This window comes from Syngnathoides biaculeatus, chromosome 4 (genome assembly GCF_019802595.1).
Source record: "Syngnathoides biaculeatus isolate LvHL_M chromosome 4, ASM1980259v1, whole genome shotgun sequence".
Classification (NCBI taxonomy): Eukaryota; Metazoa; Chordata; class Actinopteri; order Syngnathiformes; family Syngnathidae; genus Syngnathoides; species Syngnathoides biaculeatus.
In genome coordinates this window covers 28,149,700-28,175,563 of record NC_084643.1, presented here as the reverse complement: position 1 = coordinate 28,175,563, position 25,864 = coordinate 28,149,700, and the positions used below count along the sequence as shown (strand labels likewise).

General features: G+C 41.6%; 1 long non-coding RNA gene across 1 annotated transcript in view; it reads left to right on the top strand.

Annotated features, from left to right (window-relative positions):
- Nucleotides 1-25,596, top strand: part of LOC133498844 (uncharacterized) — a 28,081-nt gene extending 2,485 nt beyond the window's left edge. Inside the window, exons 2-3 of the long non-coding RNA XR_009794479.1 lie at nucleotides 19,210-19,307; nucleotides 25,491-25,596. This is a non-coding gene — a long non-coding RNA (uncharacterized LOC133498844). The remainder of the gene's footprint in view (nucleotides 1-19,209; nucleotides 19,308-25,490) is intronic.
- Nucleotides 25,597-25,864: the final 268 nt, after the last annotated feature.

Sequence of the window (25,864 nt, the reverse complement as noted above, 5' to 3'; positions counted from 1 at the left end):
ATTGCACTACATCATGACGCATTAATTGCAGCCTGTGCCTTTCGTCAGTGTTTGGGCCGCTTGCCGAGGCTCATGAAAGGCCCAGGATGTGATCGTTAATCTTATCAGATTATGCATGAGCACGTTGGGCTGTATTTTGAAGTCTGTTAGCATTCAATTCCGCACGGACCTTGATATGTGGGCACAAAGAGCAGCCGTTATTGCCTCTTTAAATGCTCGGATCGTATCTTTTTAAAGTGTCTTCAGCCTCACTAATTGTTTGAATGGCTGGAAGAATTTTAGAATTTCCAAACCAAAAATGATTTTTTTATTTACTATGAATATTATTCCACACATTTTTCAAAAGCTTAAAAAAATTCAGGCCACATTTGGCATTACTTTGCAAATTCCACAGTCTTCATTTGCTACAACTCCACATTTTTTGCACCCCCCCCAAAAAAAACAACAACACTAGAGTGAATACACATTTCTCTACTGATTCAACCCATTCCAACTTCTAAACCATTCGGTGCGTTCAAGGCACACTGGGAAATATTTACGTTCCCCAAATTTTCAAGATTACATTCCCAAATTGAGAGAGATTTTCAAATATTCACCACCAGTTGCTGCATTTCTTGACTGATTCAAATCCTTCCAATTTCAAAATGTTCACTTGATTACGAAGATGTTAATAACTATTCCCATTACCAGAATTTCACAAATTCCGATAATTAGATAGTCGGCATTATTTCCTCCTACTCCCACATTTCTTGACACAATCAAACCGTTCCAAATCTCACATTCTACATTTCAATTAATTTCACAATTTAGCCCAGCATCAGAATTTCTGTATTCACATGCACTTTCCACAGAAACTGCATTATCTTGTTGATCTAGTTTTGATTTGGCTTAATTAAAAGTAAAGCGCAAGCCCTGCACACACAAAAAAAATGCCCATTTGCATTTCTGAATGAAAAGGCACCAAGACGAAGGGGAGGAAAAGTGGATATGAAAATGGAGGGCATGCAGGAGTCATAAAAGATGGAAACAAAGGGGTACAGACAGCTACACCGAGAGAAACAGGCAAAAGATGAAGCTATTTTCCATGGACACACAGTGGCGTCTGCATTGCTGATCGTTGAAATCCCCCCTGAATTTGTCCATGGCCTTAAAGAGGTGTGGGGCGGGGAGGGATGAACTCGGGATGGGTTTACGCTCTCTGTTTTGGTACACTTTGTTGGTTTTTTTTTTTCTCTCTCTCTCCTCCCCCACCGAAATATATTTTCTTTCTGCATCAAATGTCAAGTTAATTTCCTGGGTGCTATGAGCGATGTGTCCTCCCCTTCGGAATGTGTAGCAGGGCGCTGAGTGTGCCACTGTGTGTGTATATAGGGGACAGGGGCACGGCAAAGAGAGAGATGAGGGTTGCTGAGGGTTGCTCCAGTACAGTATCTATAAATTGGCTCCCTGTGAAGGGCTGGAAAAGTGTGTAGAACGTGCACATGCATTGATATATTCGTATGTGTGTGTGTTTTGCTGTGTAAGAATATGATCCAATTATGAATAGATGCTTTTGTCAGTGTTCCTGCTCCCATCTGCCTGGACTTATTGTGCATTCATATGCTCAACTCATTTTAAAGGTTCATCTGAATCTGTGCACAGAAAAAATGAATGGTTAGTAATTCAAAACCAAAAAAAAGTAAAAAACAAAAAAACAAAAAAAATGTCTGGAGTATTTTAGAGCAATGCTAGTAGGGAGATTCCATGCAGCTTTCTCATTAACTGAGTTGCACTTCTTAGTCTCCAACAATAAAATTGAAAGCTTATTACCAGCAGACATATACCATATTTAATCTCTTTGCTTGGCGACTGATGTCGTCGAGGATCTCTGCCTACTTGGTTTCAGGATGGATAAAGTGGAATATTCACTTACTCCCCACTACATTAGGTACACTTGCACAATTGCATGACTTTCAGAGCTGTATCAAGAAGAACTCTGCAATTATTTGAGTGACAGTCTCTGCTTTGTAGCAATTCAACATTGTCTGTTTGTGTGTGTGTGTGTATACATATATATATATATGTGTGGACTCTGCATGTTCTTTCTCCCCATGCCTGTGTGGGTTTTCTCTGAGTCGTCTGGTTTCCTCCCACATCCCAAAACATACACGGTAGGTCAGTTGAAGACTCTAAATTGCCTGTCGGTGTGAATGGGACTACGAATGGCTGTCTGTTTATATGTGCCCTGCAACTGGTTGACAACAAGTTAAGAGTGTACTCCACCTTTTGCACGAAGATAGCTGGGATGGCCTCCAACATGCCCTATGACCCCGGTAAGGATAAGGGGTACAAAAAATTTATGTATGGATGGAGTTTTTCAGTGTCGAACTCCACTGCATAATACCAAATATTTCCTTAGTTTTCAAAAAAATATTAGGAAGAGCTCCTAGTATGGTTGGAATAACTCCAAGGTCGTGGTACAATGAAGCTACAAAACGTTTGATATTTTGATGAGGTTTTTATTTTTATTATTTTCAGCTTTAGCTACAGTCCATTTCAACAAAATTCATGCTCCTCCCTTTTAAAAAAAAGAGTATGAATGCACTCCAGATACCTTTATGTATTATTTCTATTGGAAAGTAATGATAAAGTATGGTCAAACACACCTATTTTGTGCTTTTAAAATTTGTTCTTAATTAAATTTAAAACTGCACTTACTGTATATTTGCTATTGACGGCATATGTAAGTATTGTAATGGTTCTTTTTAGCATGCAACAGTAAATGTGTATAAACGCCAACTGTGATATAAAAAGCCTTATTGCAGAGGAGAGGAATATGTCAGTCGTCTTTATGCTGATGTATGCTTCTGCCTCACACACGTCACAACCCATAACCCAGAAAAATTACACTGGTCCCACCTAATTGCGCATATTCATGATGCTGCTTTGCATAGATCTGTTCGTATATTTCCACAAGAAGCCACAACCGCTAAAGGATCCAGCTGAGTGAAAGAGCTGTCAATCCACTGATTCACTACGTCTCCGCCACAAGCATCCGTTTGATCACACTCCCTCCGTGCCTCCATCTTTTTTTTTACTTCTTTTTTTTATGATCTGAGGCCATCACGCGAGAGAGTTTCCTCTTATTTCCTGCAGTCAGTCATACTGCCACTGCCTGCAGCTTGTTCAAATCCAGTGGGGATTTTAAATGAAGAAATTAGCTTCGTCCTAGATCACCAAGGTCATTTGAACAGTTTTCAGGTGCTGGATTTACTCCATGGACAGAATCTGAACAATACAACGAGATTGCATACCTGTTCGAATTTTAATAATCAATAACAATCAGTACAGAGCCTAGTATCTTTTTTTTTTGGGGGGGGGGGCATTTTAAGACAAAGCCTTTGAATTATTTTAACAGGATAGAATAGTAGTAAAAATTGCAGGTCTGGTTAATTTTTCTCAAAATAGTGAGAGTGAATTAACGACGTGGAAAAGACCTCTTCAGTTTGGCAATTCATTAATCCAGATAACGTTTTGAAGTCTTTCTCATGTATTGTAACTAAGTAGCCAGAAGACTAGTTAAATGAATACCTCTGAAACTGAAATTCATCTTTGCAAGGCAGGATAGTTTTTTTTTTGTTCTATACACAGTACATCTTGTGGATTGAAACTTTTTAGATACAGCAGTCACACATACTGAGTGCATACCTATTGTCTTCACTTTGTTCTTTTTGCTATATATAAAACAGTAGGACGGCATGGTGGCTCAGCTGGTAAAACTTTGGCCTCACAGTTTTAAAGTCCCGGGTTCAATCCCGGACCCGCCTGTGTGGAGTTTGCATGTTCTCCCTGTGCCTAAGTGGGTTTTCTCCGGGCACTCCGGTTTCCTCCTACATCCCAAAAACTTGCAACATTAATTGGACACTCTAAATTGCCCCTGGGTGTGATTGTGAGTGTGGCTGTTTGTCTCCATGTGCCTTGGGATTGGCTGGCAACCAGTTCAGGGTGTACCCCGCCTCCTGCCCGTTGACGGCTGAGATAGGCTCCAGCACTCCCTGCGACTCTTGTGAGGATAAGCTGCTAAGAAAATGGATGGATGGATGGATAAAACAGTAGATCTTGGTGACTACATGTAACTAACTAGATAGTGTAGGTATATGGGCATAGTACATAAAGGGTGTGCTTTTAATTGCAGAAAAGGGAAGTAGTGTGACATAAAGTGATTGCTGGAGATTTGTCCCAATGGCTGATTTTTGCACTTGTGGAAAGGACTTAATCAGCTTTGACCCAGCAGTAATGAACGAGCGCTCTCGGGCTGTGCTGATGCTTGAGTAAACAGCGATTGTTTCAGTCCAGGGTTCCCAAACATGCCCAACAATGCTGCTATTGTCCCGCCAGCTCTCATTAAGTGGAGCATCACAGAAGTGCTGAGGGGAAGTGGGTGAAAATGGTGCAAGAAGGGATGTCAAAGTGTGTGTGTGTGTGAGTGTGTCTTTGCATTAGTGTGCGTGTGATTCTGTGCGTGAGTGTGGCTGGCAGCAGCAAAGGACGTAATAGGCAGCGTTGAACGAGGGAAGTATTGCGGAAAATGGCAAGATGTGCTCCTCTGATCATTGGGGTTTATTATGTATTCTTTTAACAGCCTGCGAACCCCGTCCGCATCCATCCTTCTATACCGAGACGCCCTTGTGTCCTTTGTTCCTCGTTGCTTCTGCTTTTGGGATGGTGACAGATGCTTTGCCAGTCTTGCCACCTTTACATCACCTTCTTCCACCCAATGCAGAAGAGAGGGGGAACATGCGGAAGAAAAAGAGGCCAGGGTGGGGGTGAGCCAGTCACAGAGCAAGTGAGGGAGAGGGAAAATGGTGGGTGGGGGCTTGAGGGGGGGGCAACAAACAAGACAAAAGGAAAAGATTTCCCTGCTTCCTGGGCAAAGAATACTCACAATAGAATACATTATCATCACATTAGTTGGCGCAATCAATTAGCAAATGGACGACTATTCCAACTGTGATTTCTTTTTTAAAATGTGTTTATTGGTTCTGCCTCATTCACAGTCAAATTGGGTGACCCACTGAAGCACCTCGCTTCACCATCTTTCCCACACTTATTGCCAGAACCCACAACAATTGCTCAATGATGAAGTCCTCCATAATGTTCCTCAGAATCTGTGAAGAACATCTATGAGTGAGTCGACGGTAACCTGCAACATTATTAGGTTGGTTGTTTGTCAATTTTGAGTGACACTGTCAGTGGGATATGAACAATTTGTTTGTTATTGTTGCGTAGAACTGCAATGGCTTATACTGAGTGCTATTTCAAATTGGTTGCCTTACTGAGGTACTTGAGAGGGTCAAAATATTAATACAAATATGATGCATGGCATTGCTAGAGAACTGCAAATTACAGCCGCAATAACAAATAAACTGATAAATGATTAACCATCTGACAGTGTCAATCAAAACTGAGTACAGTATTATTATATAAAAAATTTATACAGCTCTAGTAATAATAGGGTGATGATTATCTGTAGCCCATTTCACTGGTCATTTTTCCTTGGAAAATGTCCTCTGACAACTAAAGTTTGACTAATGCTGACAACTGCAGAACAAATTTTCCCACAGGACCCATACGCAATTCACATGGCATTAAGATGAAATTTCTTTATCCATTTCTTTCTATGTTGTTTCCTTTTTGTGAGGCTCATTTAGAAAAATTTGCTGTAGATAATGGCAGCAGGGTGGAACAGTGGAGCAACTGGTTAGAGCGTTGTGGCCTCACAGTTCTCAGTACTGGCGTTCAAATCCCGGTCCTGTGTGGGTTTTCTCTGGGCTCTCTGATTTCCTCCCACATCCTCCAAAAACATGCATTAATTGGATACTCTAAATTGCTCCTAGGTGTGATTGTGCCACTGTTGTCCTGTGCCCTGCCATTGGCTGGCAAGTGATTCAGGGTGTACTCTGCCTCCTGCCCAGTGATAGCTGGGATAGGCTCCAGCATTCCTGTGACTCTTGTGAGGATCAGAAAATGGATGACTGGATGGATGGATGGATGGATTATGGCAGAAAGGCAGTAGAACAGACTGTTGGCCTCACAGTACTGAAGACCATGGTTCAAATCCCGGCCCCGCTTGTGTGGCGTTTGCATGTTCCTCTCGTGTCTGCGTGGGTTTTCTCTGAAAATTCTATTTTCGTCCCACATCCCAATAAACTTGCATTAATTGGAGACTTTTAGTCTAGAATTTTAATTTTCAGCATGGTGGATGACTGCTTAGCATATTTGCCTCTCAGTTCTGTCAGCCCAGGTTCAAATCTGGCTTCACCTGGCTTTGAACATGTGTTGTACAGCATTAAACTTGCATTTGCTTGTGCTTGGAGATCTTTTCCTGTCAACTGCTGGGTCAACTCCTGTTCGCACACAGCTGCTGTTCAATGTTCTGTACAGGTGGTCATGCTGGTGGCATTTACTGTATGTATGCGCATCGTCCAGTGACATACAGTACTGTAGCCTTAACCAGCTCATGAGTCTCTCTTCAGTATCCCGGCCCCCCTAAAACCCTTCTCAAACCACCAAGTCCAATTTCACCAATTTCCCCAGTGTGCATTGCCATTAGTGTTTAACTTATCAGGCACATTCATGCCTGAAAAAGTGAAGTACAAGTCAGTGCTGGACAACACTATACACTCATTGACCTGGACCCATGCTGTAGGCCTTCCTTAGTGACCTTGGGCAAGAACACCCTGAACTTGTCGCAGATCCAGGGCGCGTATAAACAAACAACCATTCCTGTTCACATTCACCCCTATGGTCAATCAACCTACTACGCATGATTCTGAGATATGGGAGGAAACTGGAGTACCTGGAGAAAACCTAAATATCCACGTGAAGAACAAGCAAACTTCCCATAGGAAGGTCCAGGATTTGAACCTCAGTCCTTGGAACTGTGAGGCAGATAAGCTAACCAGTCGGTCACTGTGTCACCTACCATGAACAAAATATAAAAATATCTGAGGCATACAAAATTCTGTTAGCCTTAAAACCTTCATCAGTTTCTTCCAATTTGGATCCAAATTGTTTTTAGCAAACATATATAGACATGTAATATACTGACCAGCCCTGCAGCCCTGGGAAATAAGAACACTGGAGGTTCAAGGTCATTTCAAGTATTCGTCTGCCTGGGGCTCTGCATTGTCAAGGCACTCCATCCTTTGCTCTCAAATGCACCCACTAGCTGTGGCAGGCACAACACATCATAGGTCGGTGGGTATTGAATGCACCGCATCCCACTCTCACGCTTCTCTGCAACAGTTTACAGTCTGTCAGGTGAGACTTCCCACTAACATACACAAACAGCTGCAGGTGGTACCATTCTATAGAACCACTATTTTATCGTTTGTTTGTGAGGTTGCTATTATGTTGCTCTTTTAAATCTATAATTGTACTTGGTTCATTCGTTACAGATTCTGCTGCACTGTTAACACTTTTTAATTGACAGGACTATTGTTGGCATTGAATGAGTGCTTATTTTGCTCTCTACTTAGAGAAGAGTTAGATTGCCTATTAATAGGAGAGTGTTATGTATGTGAGAACCACAGTAAAGGTGAAGCAGAGCAGGAAGGAGGGGGAGAGGCTAAAGAGGGAGTAGCAGCAGTAGGTGTGTGATTAGCTCCTTTGTTGGAGGTCTGTTGAGGTTCATTGACTGCAGAGAATAGCTTCCTAATGAAGGCAGCCAAGCTTGGACCAAACTTTGTGCTGAAGACAAACCAAGTTATGGTGGTCCGGCAGTGCGCTGGGGGTGAGACAACTGATATTCAACGCCTGGACATATGGTCCACCTGTCAGGGCCACCCCAAGCCACTTTCTCCTGTATTGGCTCATTTGTTAGTCTCCGCATTTGTGTGGATGGAAATATTTATATTGTGGATTACTCCATCTTTTTCTGTTTCAACAACACATCGGAACACAAAGAGAAAAATCCAGAAGGGAAGCAGAGGGTATAGTGACAGAGAGTAGAGGTTGTTGATGCTGACTAGTTGGGACACAAGAGAGAGGGCTCCAGGCTTTGTCTCGCTGGATGACCCCAGAATCAGAATCATTTCTGACATGTCCTAGAAGAGGTGAAGTCAGTGAGTAAATGACACAAACCTGACTATGGCAAAGATACAGTTTATAAAATCACTGGGCAATAACATTGCCGAAAAAATTTCATTCATTTATTATTGCATACCGATTCTTCTTACTGGTGTTGCGAGCAGGCTGGAGCCCATCCCAGCTGACTCCTGGGCTGGCCGGGGTACACCCTGGACTGGTTGACAGACAATCGCAAGGCACTATTAAACAACAAACACTTCGCACTCACATTCGTACTTACATGCAATTTAGAGTCTTCAATTAACCTACCATGCATGTTTTTGGAATGTGGGAGGAACCTGGAGTACCCAGAAAAAAAACATGCAGGCACTGGGAGAACATGCGAACTCCACACAGACAAGGCCAGTTTTGAAGCAGGGTCCTCAGAACTGTGAGACAGATGTGCTAACCAGTCACTGTGCCCCCTGACATGAACATAAAATATTAAATAAAGAGCACATGTTTTTTGTATGGAAGCAAGCCTGATTGTGGTTTGAGGCTAATTGTTTGGGTCAGGGTGGGAGCGTGGGGGACGCCTGGCTTCCATGTCTCACCAGTGAAACACTTGGTAACTGAGCTCGCAAAGCAGGGGGTAGGATTGGCCCATTCCTGGGCCACACAGCAGGCTTGAGCAACACTTAGTCCTACTGGCCAAACTGTCAGGCAGAACAACTTCATTGTGGCTAAAATTGGAGTTGAAAGCAAGGCAGAGACTTAGAAAGAGAGGGGGTACTTGGGTGGGTGGGGTGTGGGTAGTGAGGAAGAGTGAAGGAAGGCTGTGGAGACAGAAGACCGAAGAGAGAGTGTGTGTGTGGAAAACTGTGGGACTGGAAAAGGGGGAGTCCTGGTGAAGTTGAGGAGTTCTTTTCAATAAGATTTCCCACGATTTCTACTCACTTTAATATAGGTTTCCCTAAACAAGACTCCAACTTACAGTGTTTTTCCTAATACTGAGATACACATTAACAAATGAGAGCACAGCTGACCTTGACTTGTAGCAACGAACATTTTGAGCATGTTTTAATTTTAATAAAATAGCTGAAAGCACTTTGCTCAATACCCAGCACATCAGTTGGCCCCCAAACGGATTCATTTTCGGTTCCCAACCATACTTTTGATTAAGGGGAGTTCAGTTCTGGCCCTCATAGAATATTCTTGAGTGCAACAACGTAGGCAAGAGCCACCAGAAGACTAGATGAGCAGCACCAACCAGAGTGACTTAAATCAATCTCTGAGAGTCGTTGGCCAGCACAAGATGTATAATTGTTTAGCAATTTCGTTTTAGTTACACATAACTAGGATGGCCACTAGGTATAGTGTAGACCTCCTCCACCAAAGCAGAACTATTATTCATACATTATTTCATTGCGCTTATCCTTACTATGGTGGTGGGGGTATGGAGTTTATCACAGCTATTTCTGAGAGAGATGTACTTTACACCCTAAACTGGTCACCAACAAATCGCAGGACATATATGAATAAAAAAAGATTCACACTTACGGTTAATTTAGAGTCTTCAATTAACCTACGCTGCATGTTTTTGGGATGTGGGAGGAAACTGGATCCCGGTCCGAGGAACTGTAAGATAGATGTGCTAACCAGTCACCCACCATGCCACCAGCCATAAACATCAAAATATAAACATTAATATTAATATTGCTAAAAAGAAAAATGACTTTTTACTCAGACTTTTTTACTTAGCTTTGCTTGTTTATCTGTTTGTTAGCTCGGAATCCACTTCCTGGTTAAATGAGAAAAACATAAAACTAAAATAAAGCTTCACACTTTTATCAGAGATAGCATAAGTCCAAAAGTGCATGACATCACCACTGTCATCTTTTTCTCATCTTTTTACCAAATTCAAATTCGTATTTTCACGCCTTCACTACTTTCCTGCAGAAGATTGAAGAAGTTTACTTTGTTTCACTGAGTTTAGGGAGATGAAATTCTGTATCACAAGCATACGAATGTGGGCAAAGGTGTGCATGCGTGTGTGTATGCGTTTGTGCACAGCCTTTTCCTGCCAGCTGCTAGTATGTGAATGTGGATGAAATGCAGAAGTCTGAGTGTGCACGTGCACACATGTATACACACACACACACACGTTTGATCCAGAGAAAGCCCTGCAGCTCCCAGAGACCTAACAAAAGGCCTCCTCTATCCATTGTATGAGCTCTGTGTTTCCCAGGAGAACCCAGCCATACCCAGAGAAGAGCCGAGATCGCTTTCCCCTAACATAGCTGTTTTTTCTCTCAATGGTCCAGCACAACACAAAAAAAAAAAACCTGTTTTTTAGTATTTTGCAGTCAAAATACAGTTAATCAGTGTTTTTAGAGGGAGCGAGAGAGAGAGAGACAGACTGACCGAGATGGTGAGAGGAAGAAAAAGGGAGTTGACAGATGAACAGACGTGCCAGACAGACGGAAAGCAAGTGTTCCGATTGCACTTTTTTGTGAAAAGGAATATTTAGAGTGTTCAATGCCATTTTATTTGCTTCTTTTATTTGGACTGCAGTCAGCTCTTTTGTCGATATTTTTTTCATGGACTTACATCCACCCATTGGTGGGAAGGGAGATTTCCTCCTTGAGGGAGATTTCCTCCTTGAGGGAGATTTCCTCCTTGTATTGACAAGCTAACCGAGCAACTCCATAGACGGTATTTTCCGGACTACAGAACGCTCTGGATTGTAAACTGTGTCTGCTCTGGAGTTTTTCATACATTAGCCGCACCAGATTATATGCCACGAACCTATATGTACTTTGCAAAATCAGATATTCACACGGAATTTGCAAATGTTTATTTACCTGTAACGCGACTGTAACACGAAAGTAAAACGCTTCGAACAACAGAAAAGTCATTGTTTGTATTCATCCTCCTGTTCACTGAAACAACTAAAGTCGTCGTCTTCAGAATCGGAGTTCAAGAGCCCCAGAAGGGCTCCGTCACACCATTTCATCTCTCTGTTTCTGTCAATGTCATTATACTCTCGAGACAGAGTTTCCACTGAAGTTGTGTGGTGTGGTGAAGTTGGGTTCTCTTCATGTAGCGGTGCAGCCTTTCAAAATCTGTTGGTGATGGGAGATTCTTTCACCTGGCTCCACACTTTTAAGATCCAATGGTGAACATCAGAAAAGGATGATCTTCGGATGCAGCCAGTTTTTGTGAAAGTTTACTCGCAGCTGCTTCTCCAACCCTCCCACTCACCTGGGAGTGCCTCTTTAAAAGCACGATTCACGCATGTCCAGTGGCTGCAAAAACTTCATTGTAGCTCCAGGGATCACAACTGGAATTGAGTTTTATGTCTTGATGACTGTTTTATACAAAATGTGTTTTATGAGCCCCCATACTGTCCTAAAGAATGATTTTTTTTCTGGTGAAAAAAAATCCTCCTGGATGCCTACTGTAACAGGTACCATCTTCTTCTATGCTGGAGATAGCTTCTTCTTCTAAAGTTGCTGAAAAATGTCACAAATGTGGCTTGAGCGCAATAAGAGTAAAATGGATCATCATCATGTACCCAAAGAGAGGAGGGTTTTTGTGAGAGATGAAGGAAATATTTTTCTCTCTCAAGGTTTCTTCATTTTAGTATGAACAAACTGAAAACCTCAAATGCTTGTACTACCACTCATAAATGTACAGCCATGAACCTATTGTATTAATATGTCACAAAATGCCTAAATCGTAGCTGTTTAATGGAGATGCACAAAGAGTGTTAAGTGGGAAGCTCTTTTTAAAAGTGCACAAAATATGTGAAATGCCATTAGCAATACAAAAAAAAAAAAGGTTTTGAACAATTATAACCTCAAAAACAGTTCAGTTAAGATTTTTTAAATATAAAACTACAGTATGTAAGATGGTTTGAGACTTTGTGTCAAAGAGAAAGGGGAAACGCAAACTTTAGTTTTCTAAAGTTCAGCACTTTATTTTAAAGTAAATGTAAATGAGAGGGGAGTACACAGTTGTACTTATTTTTAATCACTGGTGCAGAATTTGTTTTATGGTCAAAATGAGTCTGTGACATGGTTTAAGTTTGACACCCAAGTGGTTTGTCGATTAAATGCAAATTTGATATATGCCAAAAGGATTTTAAAACAGGTGGCTTTAAAACCGCTGACATTGTGATGTAATTTTTTCTTTCAAATTTGCCTGCCCACTTCTTATTTGGTACCCACCCTCTCTACTCAGATGAACAGCAACACAGAATTTCCAGATATTAAGCGAGCGAGTGTAAGCTGCTGATGAGCCAGAACCTACAGTTATAAAGTATAGATATGTTGTGTTTTACAACAATAGTTAATGATAGTAATAATTTATAGTGGTGGCTGAAATTATGAAGCTTCATTTCTCTGACTTCCATGCAGACAGCGTAGCTTCAATTCCTATTCAGCGGCGGTGTGACTGTGAGTCTGAAGGGTGGTCTTTCTCATCATGTGCTCTGTGATTGACTAATCATAGGTGTAGTAAGACAATATTGGGAGATGTGGTGAATAACAAGACGACAAGACGAGAGCCAATAGTCACTTTACTCTCCAAACTGAGTGTTTTCACATCAATCAACCAGACACTTCATTTGATGCCAACAACTCTTCACCCAAAGTAGGCTTTCTGCTACCGTGGACAGGATAAGTAAGCAGTATGGAAAATGGCTGGATAGTTAGATGAATGGCTATACATTATATTATTGGACTTTTTTTTTTCTTGAGAATGTTGAGGTTTGGGGGGAGAACAGAAAAAAGATTGCTCTAATGCCATCGTCTTTTGTCCAGGAATTGTTAACCAGTGTCACGATCCTCATTTAATTTTGGCTATTGGCATCTTGGCTAGGCAGCAGCATCTTTTGCTATTTCCACACAAATCTGTATTGAAAGTAAAGTCATAGATCAAAGTTGTTTTTGTTCATGCCCAGGTCGTTCACCATGAACCCGTTCAAGCCATGCAAGCCAGGAGCTGAAGACAAACATGGCAGACTGATACCATCTAATCTCCCCAACACCATTATCGTCTAAAATATCACCCTACGCCCCTTCTTACCCACATTCACACACCCTCTGAATCAGACTTTCTCCCTCCCGCTGCACACCTTTTGAGGTAAAGCTTGTGTGGAGAGAATGAGAGTGAATGTAAGCCATTGTTGTAGTGAAACAGAACTCTCCAGCCGGTTGTTTGATCCTGTTTTGGGCCTGAAATGTTTTTTAAACCACCGCGTCAGCTAAGAAGGGCAGACAACCATCTCTATTTGTAGAGACCTAATTCTATTTTCTCGTGTTTTTCTCACTTTCCTCCTTCAGTTATTTAATTACGATTCACTTTGAATATTTACTTTCTTAAAAGAGGAGCCTCCACTCAATCGCATGCTTAACGTGGACACTAATGTGTGCTTTTGGGCTCGTGCTGTCGGAAGGTCATTAGTTGATACAAAGTACACTCTCACATTACAAGGTAGACCTGCACAATTTAATTTCATTCAACGTATTCTTTGACTTGTATGTTTCTTCCCGGTGTGGTACGGCATCATACTGAGTGGGGTTTCTGGTCTTTTTTGTCATCTTATTAGCTACATAAGAGCATCAACATATAAGAAAGACCTTGAAGAAGAGCACAGTGGAATATAAAAGTGATTGTTGACATAATTATAATTAATATGAGCAAAGATGGTGGTACGGTGTCGCAGCTGTAAAGCTTTGGCCTCAACATTTTTGAGAACCAGGATTCAAATACCTGCCCCGCCTGTGTGGAGTTTCCATGTTTTCCCTCTGCCTGTGTGAGTTTTCTCCAGGCACTCCGGTTTCCACTCATATCCCAAAAACATGCAACATTAATTGGCCACTCTAAATTGCCCCAAGGTGTGATTGTGAGTGCAGCTGTTTGTCTCAATGTGCTCTGTGGTTGGCTGACAACCAGTTCAGGGTGTACCCTGCCTCCTGTCCAATGACTGCTGGGATTGGCTCCAGCACTCCCGCGACTCTAGTCAGGTTAAACGGCACAGAAAATGGATGGATTAACAAAGATTCTGCAAATGTTGATTGATCAGCACCATCACAGAAAATTTTACCGGCTTTTGCGTTTCGCACTGACCCTAAGTGCAATGTTGACACATATCTGCGGGTATCCATAGCATCCTGCAATCATATACTGTAACTTCAACATTTAGTGGGGGTTGGATGGGCAACGTGCCCATCTTTCCATCAGCAAAGATGGTTATAGCTTGTAAGTTGAATAATAATGTAAGCAAATGTTTCAGGTTTGACCACACAGATGCCTTACTGAAATTAACAGATATGAGTTCATACAGCAAACTTGAAGGGATGCCTCAAGTGTGTCAAAATGCTCAAAAATTAGATCTACTAGCACAGTTGCTTGCATATTATGCAATTTTATCATCAGACATTCTAAATGCGTGGTCATCTGGAAAGACATCTGCTGACGCTTACTGACAAACAGACTTAAATCTTCACATCAGCTGTGAAGTATCAAACACCAAAGGCCCTCCTGTGACAATGAAAGTCAGCTAATATGCTGTACTATATGCTTACAACAACAAAACAAAAATAATTGGTGATTCATCTGTATTATTTCAAAATGAACATTTAAGGTCGCCCCAAAATATGGAATTAGCTTTTCTCTCAGCTATCAAATCCCTTCATCCTTCAGCTGACCCCCATCCCAACGACTCATTCATCCAATCCATTAATCATGTTTACCCCTGTTCCATCACATTTTCATTTAACAACATTCAATAAATGTTTGGAAACTGAGGATGGTTAGTGTTGAAGCATTGTAGGAGGAATTCTCACCCATTCTTGTTTGATGTACAGCTTCGGGTTTTCAACAGTCTGGGGTAATGGAAGACAGATCTGGACTGCAGGCAGGCTAGTCTGGTAGCTGCAGTCTCTTAATACGAAGCCACGCTATTGTAACATACTTGGAGGATGTGGTTTGGCATTGTCTTGCTGAAATAAACATTGGCTTCCGTGAATGAGACGTTGCTCAGATGTCAGTATGTTTCTCCAAAACCTGTATTGTACTGTACCTTTCAGCGTTAACGGTGGCTTCACAGATGTGTACATTACCCATGTCACTGGCACTAACACAGCCCCATAATGTCACAGATGCTGGCTTTCGTACTTTGCATCCATAACAGTCCCGAAGGTTCTTTTCCTCTTGGGGCCAGCGGACACAATGTCCACAATTTCCAAAAACAATTTGAAATGTGGGCAAGTCGGATCACAGCACACTTTTCCACTTTCAATCAGTTCATCTTAGATGGGCTTGGGCCCAGAGAAGCTGACGGCATCTACGGATGTTGTTGATAAATGGTTTTTGCTTTGCGTAGTAGACCGACAGATTCACTGACAGATGTAGCACGGAACTGTATTTACTGACATTGGTTTTCTGAAGTGTTCCCTGAGACCATGTGATGATATCCTTTAGACATTGATGTAGGTTTTTGATGCAGTACCGGCGGAGGGATCGAAGGTCACCGGCATTCAATGTTTGTTTTTGGCCTTGCCTCTTACATGCAGTGATTTCTCCAGATAGTCTGAATCTTTTGATGATATGGACCGTAGAAGATGAAATCCTTAAATTCCCTGCAACTGTATGATGAGGAACATTGTCCTTAAACTGTTCGAATATTTTCTCACTCCATTGTTCACAAACACGTGAAGCTCACCCAATCTTTGCTTCTGAAAGACTGAGCAATTAGGGAAAGCTCCTTCTCTAGCCAATCAAGTCACCCATCTGTTCACCATTAGCCTGTTCACCTTTGGGATGTTCCAAACTGGTGTTTGATGATTATTCCTCAACTTTCTCAATCTGTTTATACCACCTGTCCCAGCTTTTTTGGAACGTGATGCTTTATCAGTTTGAACATTTAGTAGCTTGTTTGTGTAGTGCATTCAATTAAATATAGGTTGAATATGAGTTGCAAATCATTGTTTTCTGTTTTTATTTATGTTTAACACAACATCCCAACTTCAAATGAAATTGAAATTGGGTTTGTAGCAATGATGTCATTGATTAATCAAAGTCAACTCAACTTCCATTACCTTGGCATCAACTTCAACAACTGGGATCAACAACAGTAACTTTTTTTTTTTTACTCTTGCCCAGCAAGCTACGCAGAGGTACTGCAGGGGGCAATGCGTGAGTCACATGATGCCATGCGGGTGTTGTCCAGGGCAGAAGTATAAAGAGGCGTTAATGGTGGTAAGAGTCAGTGTCAGGTGTTAAACGTCACACCCTTGTCCTGACATTACAAAACTTCCTATTAGACGTCCATTGAGCAGATAGGAATCTTTTGCCATATTGTTTGCATTTTTGGGGCGGTGACGTAGGACTTCTGTGACTCTTTTGGCATCATGGTCTTATTTTATGCCTTTTGTAGTCATCAATGTGCACAATGTGTGTGCAAATACTGTGATATGCTGCTTTTTATGTCAGATTTCTTCTCAAAGACGTAAAGATGAACAGTAGGAGGTGGGGATTGGTGTAAATAATATGTTTTGGATGGAGATTTTTGAGCGCAAATGCACTCATCTGTGCCTCTGACTCATTTCAGAGGTGAGAAACTGTGCTGTCATTTTCATAAGAATAATTGACACTTGAAGTTAGTCTTCCAATCAAAGGGGATTATTTCTCACACAGTTTATATGCAACGTAGCCAGTGTGTGCTGCCATACCGGTGAATATGAAAGGGTGGGCAAAGAGGTGGTAAGAAGGGGACACATCATAAAAGCTTAACCCTTTCATTTCTCCATCTCCGAATACAGGCATTGATGTCTCCTTTTGGTGCACATACAACTCCACCAAATCTTGAAGTTCTTTTCCGAGAAAGTCCGTCACAGCTCAATTGAGCATATTGTGGTCTTCATTTGTAATCTTGGAATGATGTAACATGGTCATTTATGTGTACACACATCCTTTAGTGAAACTGAATTCAGGCTAATGTGTGTACATGTGTGTATGCGTGCGTGGGTGTGTGGGTGTGTGTGTGTGCTCGCGAACCCATAATGAAGGTTTGCTCACATTAAACCATTAAAGAAAGTGCAATGTTGAATTATTGATAATAGCTAATGAAAAGGATCAGTTCAGGATGAACTATGGGCTTAACCAAAGCCCCAAGGCTAACACACCACCATCCCCTCCTCAATGGCATACACGCTCACACATACGCACAGTTTAGGTTCTATTTTGGCTTATTTTAGAAAGGAATCTCACTTGTCCTGTGACTTTTTTCTCTCTGTGCCATCTTCAATTGTTTCATTCTCCCCAGCAACATCCCCCCAAAAATTCAAATTCAAATCTAATTCCAAACTGAGCAACTCAAGCAGAGCGCAGAACAGTTGTGATCCTAAGCTGCATTTTAGGCAGAATAGGGCTTCAGTACTGGGGGTGGGAATGAGTGCGAATAGGAGCTTGGGGATTGGGGGTGTGGGCGGGGGTGTTGGGGAGCAGTAGAATCGGCGCCAGCCCCTCTGAGCTACTCAGCAGCATCCCTCCGTTCATAGAATGGCAGATGTGTCTGGGGGTATCCATGACAACACTGGTGTATGCCAGGGACATACTACAGTAACGTGTTCAAGTAAAGTTGGTGCCTGTTTGCTCTTGTGTGTGCAGATGCATCAAGGACCACAACTCACATTAATATTCACTCAGTCTGACTGAGAACTGCTGCAGCCTAAAACAATTTGCTGAATGGGCCCAAGATTGGCTAGCGTACATCCTAAAGTATATCCTTTGACTCGATCGTTTAACATATTCACTTTTTGCAATGAAAATTTGTACTATGAGACATCACCATTTCTCTCAGAGTTGAGATTTTCCATTCCGAGTATACGTTACGCTGTTAGAAATGTACACAGGTCAAGCTACCATAGTTTAATTTTTTTTTTTACTGTAGCAAGGGCGGAATTGTGGATGACTTTTTAGCACATCTGGGTCAAAACATTTAGGGATAATGTTAGCATTTAATGAACACATGGTGGACTTTCACTCAGCAACATGATTCAGTTAGCAAGCTTTCTGAGTACTGTTTCACAAAGTTATAAAAGGTTTAGATATCAATACGTTTCACTGTGACAGACTACACATAAGTTAAGATCGACAAAATCCAGCTACACACATAATATCATGAAAATTACAAACACGTGTATACATTTATTCTGTAGCTAGCTACTCACGGTTTCAGCCTCAATTTAAGAAGGACAAAATGCTGCTTATTATGTCACTAAAAACATCAGAGGGTTTCTTAGAGGGGCAGACACCCCATCATCTTTTTTGGACAGCAAATGCAGTCAGACACAAAATGGTCATCTAAATGCCCCCCGTTCCCACACAAACACACGCACACGCGCGCACACACACACACATGCACACACGTAAAGTCATTTTATAATGATATTGACCCAACATCTAAATGCCCGCATTGTGCCCATTCAGCATGGTAGAAAATGTACTATTTTGCACCCTCACACACATTGATGTCATGATACACAGGTCAAGAATAACTGTCAACACACTGTCACAAACATTCACACATTAAATTCTAATAAACCCATCAGGGACAGCCCAGATTCTTCACATTACAGTCCTCTGATGAGTTCCTATGTGAGACAGAAAGAGAGAAGGGACACTCCTTTTAGTGTCATAGGTTAGACAGTATAATTTTTTCAATCCTTAAATGCGCCCTCTATCCCTTGTCTCTCTCTCTCTCTCTCTCTCTCTCTCTCTCTCTCTCTCTCTCTCACACACACACACACACACAACACACACACACACACACACGCATGCAGATCCTATGGGGGTATATTTTTAACCCTGACAACCCTGTGCATTTGCTGATAGGTGAAAGGGCCAGATGGTGAATCAAGTAAATAATTCACAATAGCTGAAACTCTTTTGGTGTAACCTCAGCGTGAATGGGGGAGGGAGACCAAAGAGACTTACTTACATCCAACTTGGAGTTTTGACTCAACTCGATGAGGAAAACTCGTCATTTTCTGTTGCGACGTGTTCAGCAGTGATTAACCAGCCGGCAGACGCTTTGACGCGTATTTGTATTATTTGCTGCAAACCTGATGTCTTTCCTGCATTGTTTAGGTCCATTGAAGACCTCCCGGAGGGTGACCCGGACAGAAATGCTGCCGTGACGCCAGTCTTCAGGCTGACATGTCAAGGATATTCAGCAGATCGCAAAGGTGACTTTCTCCTTTCGCGCATTCCTGTTTCTGCCCTCTTTTTTATGTGGGCTATATTTCACACCCCCCACTATGGATCACCAGGCTCTGCGTTCCTTTTACTTCCTTTTTAGAATTCACCATGAATGCACACGTAATACATTTTGAGTGACATTGCACGTGTCAAACTGCTAATTGAAGGAAACATACTGTGCTAATGAAATTTTCTGACCCACATCCTTTTGTGCTATCCATTCCTCCAAAGACGCAAAAAGGGCATTTATACAGGTAAACCATGACTAGTCCCTGATGTGAAAGAAGGAAAAGGAGCATCCATTATTTACTATGGAGGGGCAGGAGGGGGTGGGGGTACGAGACACTTAGTACATAATGCACTGCTTCAAGCGTACAGAAACTGGAGTCTCATCTGCGCCGACAAGACCATTGTTGTTTTATATTTATTTTTTTAACATGTATGTTTCCAGCCATACTGACAGATGAAAAATGTCTCCCTGAGGTTGAGAGGAACTGACAAAGGTAGAAAGTGAATGGTGTTGTGAAGAAATGTGTCATCTTCCTGTAAGGCAATTGTATTTTCAGGAGGCTGACAATTCGCGTGAGTCCTTCTTTATGTCGGTTGACTATTATTCAAGGGTATTTTTTTTTTTTCACGGTCGAAAAAAGTATTTTTACATAAATTCTCTTACCTTCACTTAAGCTTCTAAACTAGCCGAATAAAAATAAGCTCAGTGTTGCTGATGGTGCACCCACCATGTTTCACCGTTGATCTGGTGCTCCTCTAATGATGCTTAATGTTGATTTTATGCTAAACTGTCTTTTATAATCATAATGTAGTCAGTATGGAGTGACTCGTACACAGTTCCAAATACTAGTCAACTCTCAGCAAAACCATAACCCGAACATACATCCAAAGCAACAAAATAATGTCTGACCAGAAGAAGAATATTTAAATTTTTGAATGCCCTCTCCAGGACACTGAGCTCAATCCAATTGAATTTTCATAATCTATATTTGTGCCAAGATGTAATGAATAGGTGTTCAAAAATGTTGCAGGTTGTGTAGTTTCTGGGAACGAAGAAACAATCCAGCAAAATGGAGATCAAAAGACCCCATGCCTTTGAGTGCTGGAATTACAGGGTATTTCTATCCATATCATGTCATGTCATACCATACGATATCATGGATGGAAAAAAAAAAAGATGGACACTGAAAAAAATAACAACTGCTTTATGAGTTATTGATGTTATTTAAGATGCGAAGGCTGAATTGAGGTAACTGGACTTCTCCTTTGTTGTTGTTTGTTGAAGATGTTTCCTCTTTCATTCAGGAGGCTTCTTCAGTTCTACGTATTTTTGGATGTGTAATCTTCCTATTTAGGCCTTGGTGGGTTTGCCGCCACATGCATACCAATAATCAGTCGGTATCGGCATGATGGTCATCTCACAAACCACGCAGAGAAAGTATAAAAGCACCATATTGTTGACCTCGGATGAAAGATCACCTACAAGTCCAATTCCCTCAATTCACAGTTTTCAGATAACCGCGATCGAGATCACAATCTACAGAATCTTCATTATGGTATTGAACACACACTGGACAGACATCACATCTATCAATGTATGCGGCATTGAAGTGACGTGCCTGCAGAGAGTGATACCGAGACAGACTGGCAGAAAGCCAGGCAGGCGGACAGACGGACTGGCCAGGCAGGGGAGACGGGCAGGCAGTGAGGGCCCTCGAGGTCCTCAGAGCACGCGGGGTCTCACACTTGACTTGTCTGAATTCACTAGCCTTCATCTTTTGGAGATGGGCAGAGTTTGGCTGTCGATAGCTGAGGGACCGCCTGCCAACCCTGAACTGTTCTGTACTGTCAGCTAAGCATCGGAGGCATTTTCCGAAGAAGAAAGCCTGGTCGCAACACTTTTGTGCAGACTGAATTCCTGAAAAAACGAGAGCAGTTCTCGACTTACATGTGCGAAGGAGGGACTTTCAATGATTCAAGATCATGCGTGGCAAGATAAATCAGGCTTAACACTTGAAATTAACCTGTTAGGAACGGTTCAAAAGACGATAAATGAAAGTGATGTGCAGTGTTTTGCATCTGCTGTTTGCAGCGAAGCACACCTTGGAGATATAACTGAGAAAGTCATTTTTACTGATTTTCTCCAGTGTCCTCAGCTGCCGTATACTTGCTACAGTCATACTGGGCAAGAGCGCCATTGTTTCAAAGAAAGGCAGTGGCATACTGTCCTTTGGGTTGTGGGTCGGGGTGGGGGGATGTCAGGTGTCGCGAGGGAGATTGAGGAAGAGTTGGCGGTGCAGCTAGTCCAGTTGGAGGTCAGAGGCTAGGTGAAACAATCAATTTGATAAGGCTTCTCCAAAAAAACTGAAATAGACCACAGTACTATTGTAATATTTGTCCTTGTTGCTGTCTGGTGATGAAAAGGTCCTGTATGTTACAGAAAAAATGTTTTAAAGCAGCATAGTTCATAACTTGACACACAACCTACGACTGTTATTAGATATGATTAGTGCAAGGAAAAGAGCTACTATTTTCATAGTAATTGCAAGTTGTATATATCCATTTGGTTAAAATACACACATAATTCAGTAATTTTTATATTTTGAAGCGGGAATACTATAATTCATAACTTGTGCATCCCTGGCTTGGACTTACCGTGACCGTGATATTTGTGAGTTGTCTTACTTTCCTCTCACCCTATAAAGTGTAATTCTTCGTTGATCAGTACATTTATTTTGTTGAATTTGACCTACACACATTCATCACACGCCCCATAACCAGTTCAGGGTGTACTCTCCCCTTCACCTGAAGTATGCTGGGTTAGGGGTTCTGGGATCTGACCAACCGGTTAGAGGACCCCCAAAAAAAAGCCAGTTTCAAATCTGATTGGTTCAAGAAGCAGTCCAATTGCTAATAGAGTCTAAGTGTAAAATTCTGATCAGAGTAGATTAACATGGTAGGACATGGAGGCTGTAATGTTATATTCTAAAAACCACATAAACATACCGGAATCAGTGTGGATAAGGGACACACTATGAAATGAAGAGAGCACAAGAAATTGGGAATGAATTAATACAATTTCATGGAATATATCTTAAAATTGAGGTGCATTTAGTTGCATTACATTCAGAAGTTGTGTTAACTCTAAGTCGTACTACTAGCCCAATACGTATTACATATATAAGCCTTTTGAGTAGGAATAGTGTTAACATTGCCATCTGTGCACCACAGGAACTTTTTTTATATAAATCTAGAGCATCGTGATATAAACATAAACCCCCAAACTACTTGTTTCCTCTTCGAGAGAATAATAAGCAGGTGTAAACCTGAGACACTCCCAAGCCATGTGTCCTCAGCTTCCGTCCCCACCCCCTAAAAAATAGAAAAAAGTCATTGGTCGTCTTATCAGGTTCTAAAGTAGATCGTGTAAGACAATACATGTGAGAAGTGCAGCAGGAAGAAAGGGAGAAAGGTGCAGTGCGATATGAGGTGGTGGGGGTTGGGGGAGGGGGGGTTGATGTCCACCACTATTGTTGAGGTTTTTGTTTCCTTCAAGTTCACTGAGACCTCACAGCTCATGAAGTCCTTTCATTGAAGGATCTTTCACCGCGCTGTTAGGTAACTCGACTGGCGCTTCCTCTCAAAACAAAATGTGTACACACACAGGTCATGTGTGCGTTGCACTTGTAGTCAAAGTTGACAATTCTGACCAGGGGTGAAGAATGAGTCCCGGGCGGGGTTGAAAAGGGATGAGGCTGAGACGTTTGAAAACTTTCTGAGGAAAATAAGTTGGGGCTAAGATGACTGGTTGGGGAATTTATAGCAACAGTATCATGCTATATATCTATATATGAATCAATGTTTTGATTTCCAAAGTATACAAGCATGAAAAGTAATTAAACTCTACTTTTGGGCTACATTTTTGTTACTGGTCCATGAACTGTATATCTATAAAAAGATTCATTGGCAAGACCATACCCTGTTGCCACTTTCTGCTCACCATGCATACCACCACCTCCACTCCCCATTTCAGTTTTTTGTTTTTCCACCATTTTGTTCTGAAATTATGCACTCCTTAGGGTCAATTTTCAATTTTCTGCCCAAACAAGTGGAACACTGCAACAAATAAAGAACATCTCATTCATCCCAATATCATCTTTTAAAAAGTTGATGAAGGATCCTATATACAATCATTGCATCTGTTTTTTATTTATCTATGATTTCTTAAATTTCTCCTTTTGCCAATTCACACTATTGCGTTTATTCTCACCCTCATCCACTCTTCTCAGTGTCTTCGCTATCTATTAAGCCACCTTTTTACGGTTTAATAAATAAAAATTATGTGCCGTATCAAAAGCCCAGACAACCTCACTCTTCATGGTGTCTATATAGTGATTTGCTCAATGTGCGGGATTGCGTCAGAAACTCTTATTTTTATGCAATAGTACAGTCCAACTGGGTTCGACTGCATTGTGCAGTGTGCAGCAGGCCTTAAGATCATTGAAGATTCTAAACGGCCCTCACTTATGAATGTGTGTGAATGATTGTTGAGATGTGTAATGCAATTGGGTGGCGACCAGTCCTGTGTGCACTATGATGCCTCTGGCCCAAACTCAAATGGAATAAGCTCCAGCTCCCCCGTGATACCAGTGAGGATAGGCGAAATAGAGAATAGACAGTAGGATGAATATTTGCTCTCTTGTTAAACCGTTTTTTCCCACTTAATATTTGCTGCAGTTAGAACTTTCCAGTAGGTAGCTAGGATAGGCTCTGGCACGCGTGTGACCTAAGTGAGGATAAGCGGTACAGAAAATGGATGGATGGAACTTTACTCCACGTGTATGTTACCAGCAGTGATACAATCCAGCGTGTCCTGACTTCTGTACAAGTACAGGTAACAAATATGGGACCCATTGTATTTTTATGGACTAAGCAAATTAATTTCAAGTCTTTTGACATTCATTTCTTTAGATTACCTTGTATTATTGTTGATTGCCATGAATTTCCGTTAATCCAAAATGTACCCAAGTTTAATTCTGAAGGTTTTTTGCTGTTGTGAACTTATTTTTGTAGAAATGTAATATTCAAGAGTAACTTTTACATTTCTAGAACTGAATTTCTTCAGACCTCAAATGCCTTTTGGCTAAGAGTTAAAGATATATTTTTCCAAACCCATAATTTCTAGTAATTGGGATGTATTATGGTCTCGGTGGTGCCTCAACAAACCTGAGTTGCAAATGTTTTTTGCCGAGAGGCCTGAAATCAGGTCATTAGAATTTCTCTATCTTTTCCACGTCACTAGTGAAGATCTCCTTCCCCTTCTCCACTGTCGACATCACAAACGCGTTTCTTAGGGCTTCCACATGGATGCAACCAATCAGAGGAGAGGGGGAAATCATAGCCATATATGGACAAAGGAGATACAAAAGTGGGCCAAACAGAATTAGCTCTCAGAGGGGCCTTTTCTAGGACACTTGCATGATAAAACCAAGGTGTTTTTTTTTAAAAGGAAATTTGTAATTATCTTGGGTCCATGTACTGTAAGAGATTCACTCTATGACAATCTAATCCATCCATCCATTTTCTTAGCCACTTATCCTCACAAGGGTCGAGCCTATCCCAGCTGTCAATGGGCAGGAGGCTGGGTACACCCTGAATTGGTTGCCCACCAATCACACGGCACAGTCGCACTCACAATCACACCTAGGGGCAATTTCAAGTATCCAATTCATGTTGCATGTTTTTGGGGATGTGGGAGGAAACCGGAGTGCCCGGAGAAAATCCACGCAGGCATGGGAAGAACATGCAAACTCCACACAGGCGGATCCGGGATTGAACCCCCGAGAACTGTGAGGCCAACCCTTTCCAGCTGCTCCACTGTGGCACCTCTATGACGATCCAAACAGCCAAAATACAGACATTTTAAAACTGTATTTTGGAACCGTGGAGCACAAACAGAAATTTGATTACAACAACTTCATAATGAATGAAATTTAAGATTTTTTTTTTTTTTACCCTGCTGGCTGGACTGAAGTTTCTAAAATATTTTCCATCCATGCGGTCTCACACTCAGTTTCTTAATTCTGGAGTCTTCAATTGTGTGTGCAGTGTTACTGTAAGTAATTTCATCTTGTAATATTTTTCTTTATTTTCTCTTTTAGGTGTGTCCCTCCTGCTAAACCACTAAAAGAGAAGCTATCAATGCTTTTGCTATCATTGTGAGCCTCTTACAAGAATTGCAAAGCCTATAACGATCCTGAGCTGATGAGACCTGGTGTACATTATTTCTGCTGATATGTTTATTAAGCAATTAATTGAAACTGACTGTTGTGTCTTTTGACGGCTAAATAAAGCCCTTTTCAAGACCAGAAATGTTTCCTTGATTTTTAAAGAACAACGGGCCTGACATAATTGGGTCCTGTTTGCTGATGGCAAGAGCATGCGCCCTGATAAAAGGCGGCAGGTTGATCAAAGTATCCCCATCAACTTGACATGCCCGACAGTTTGGAGTTTATCTGGGGGGGAAAACTCATAA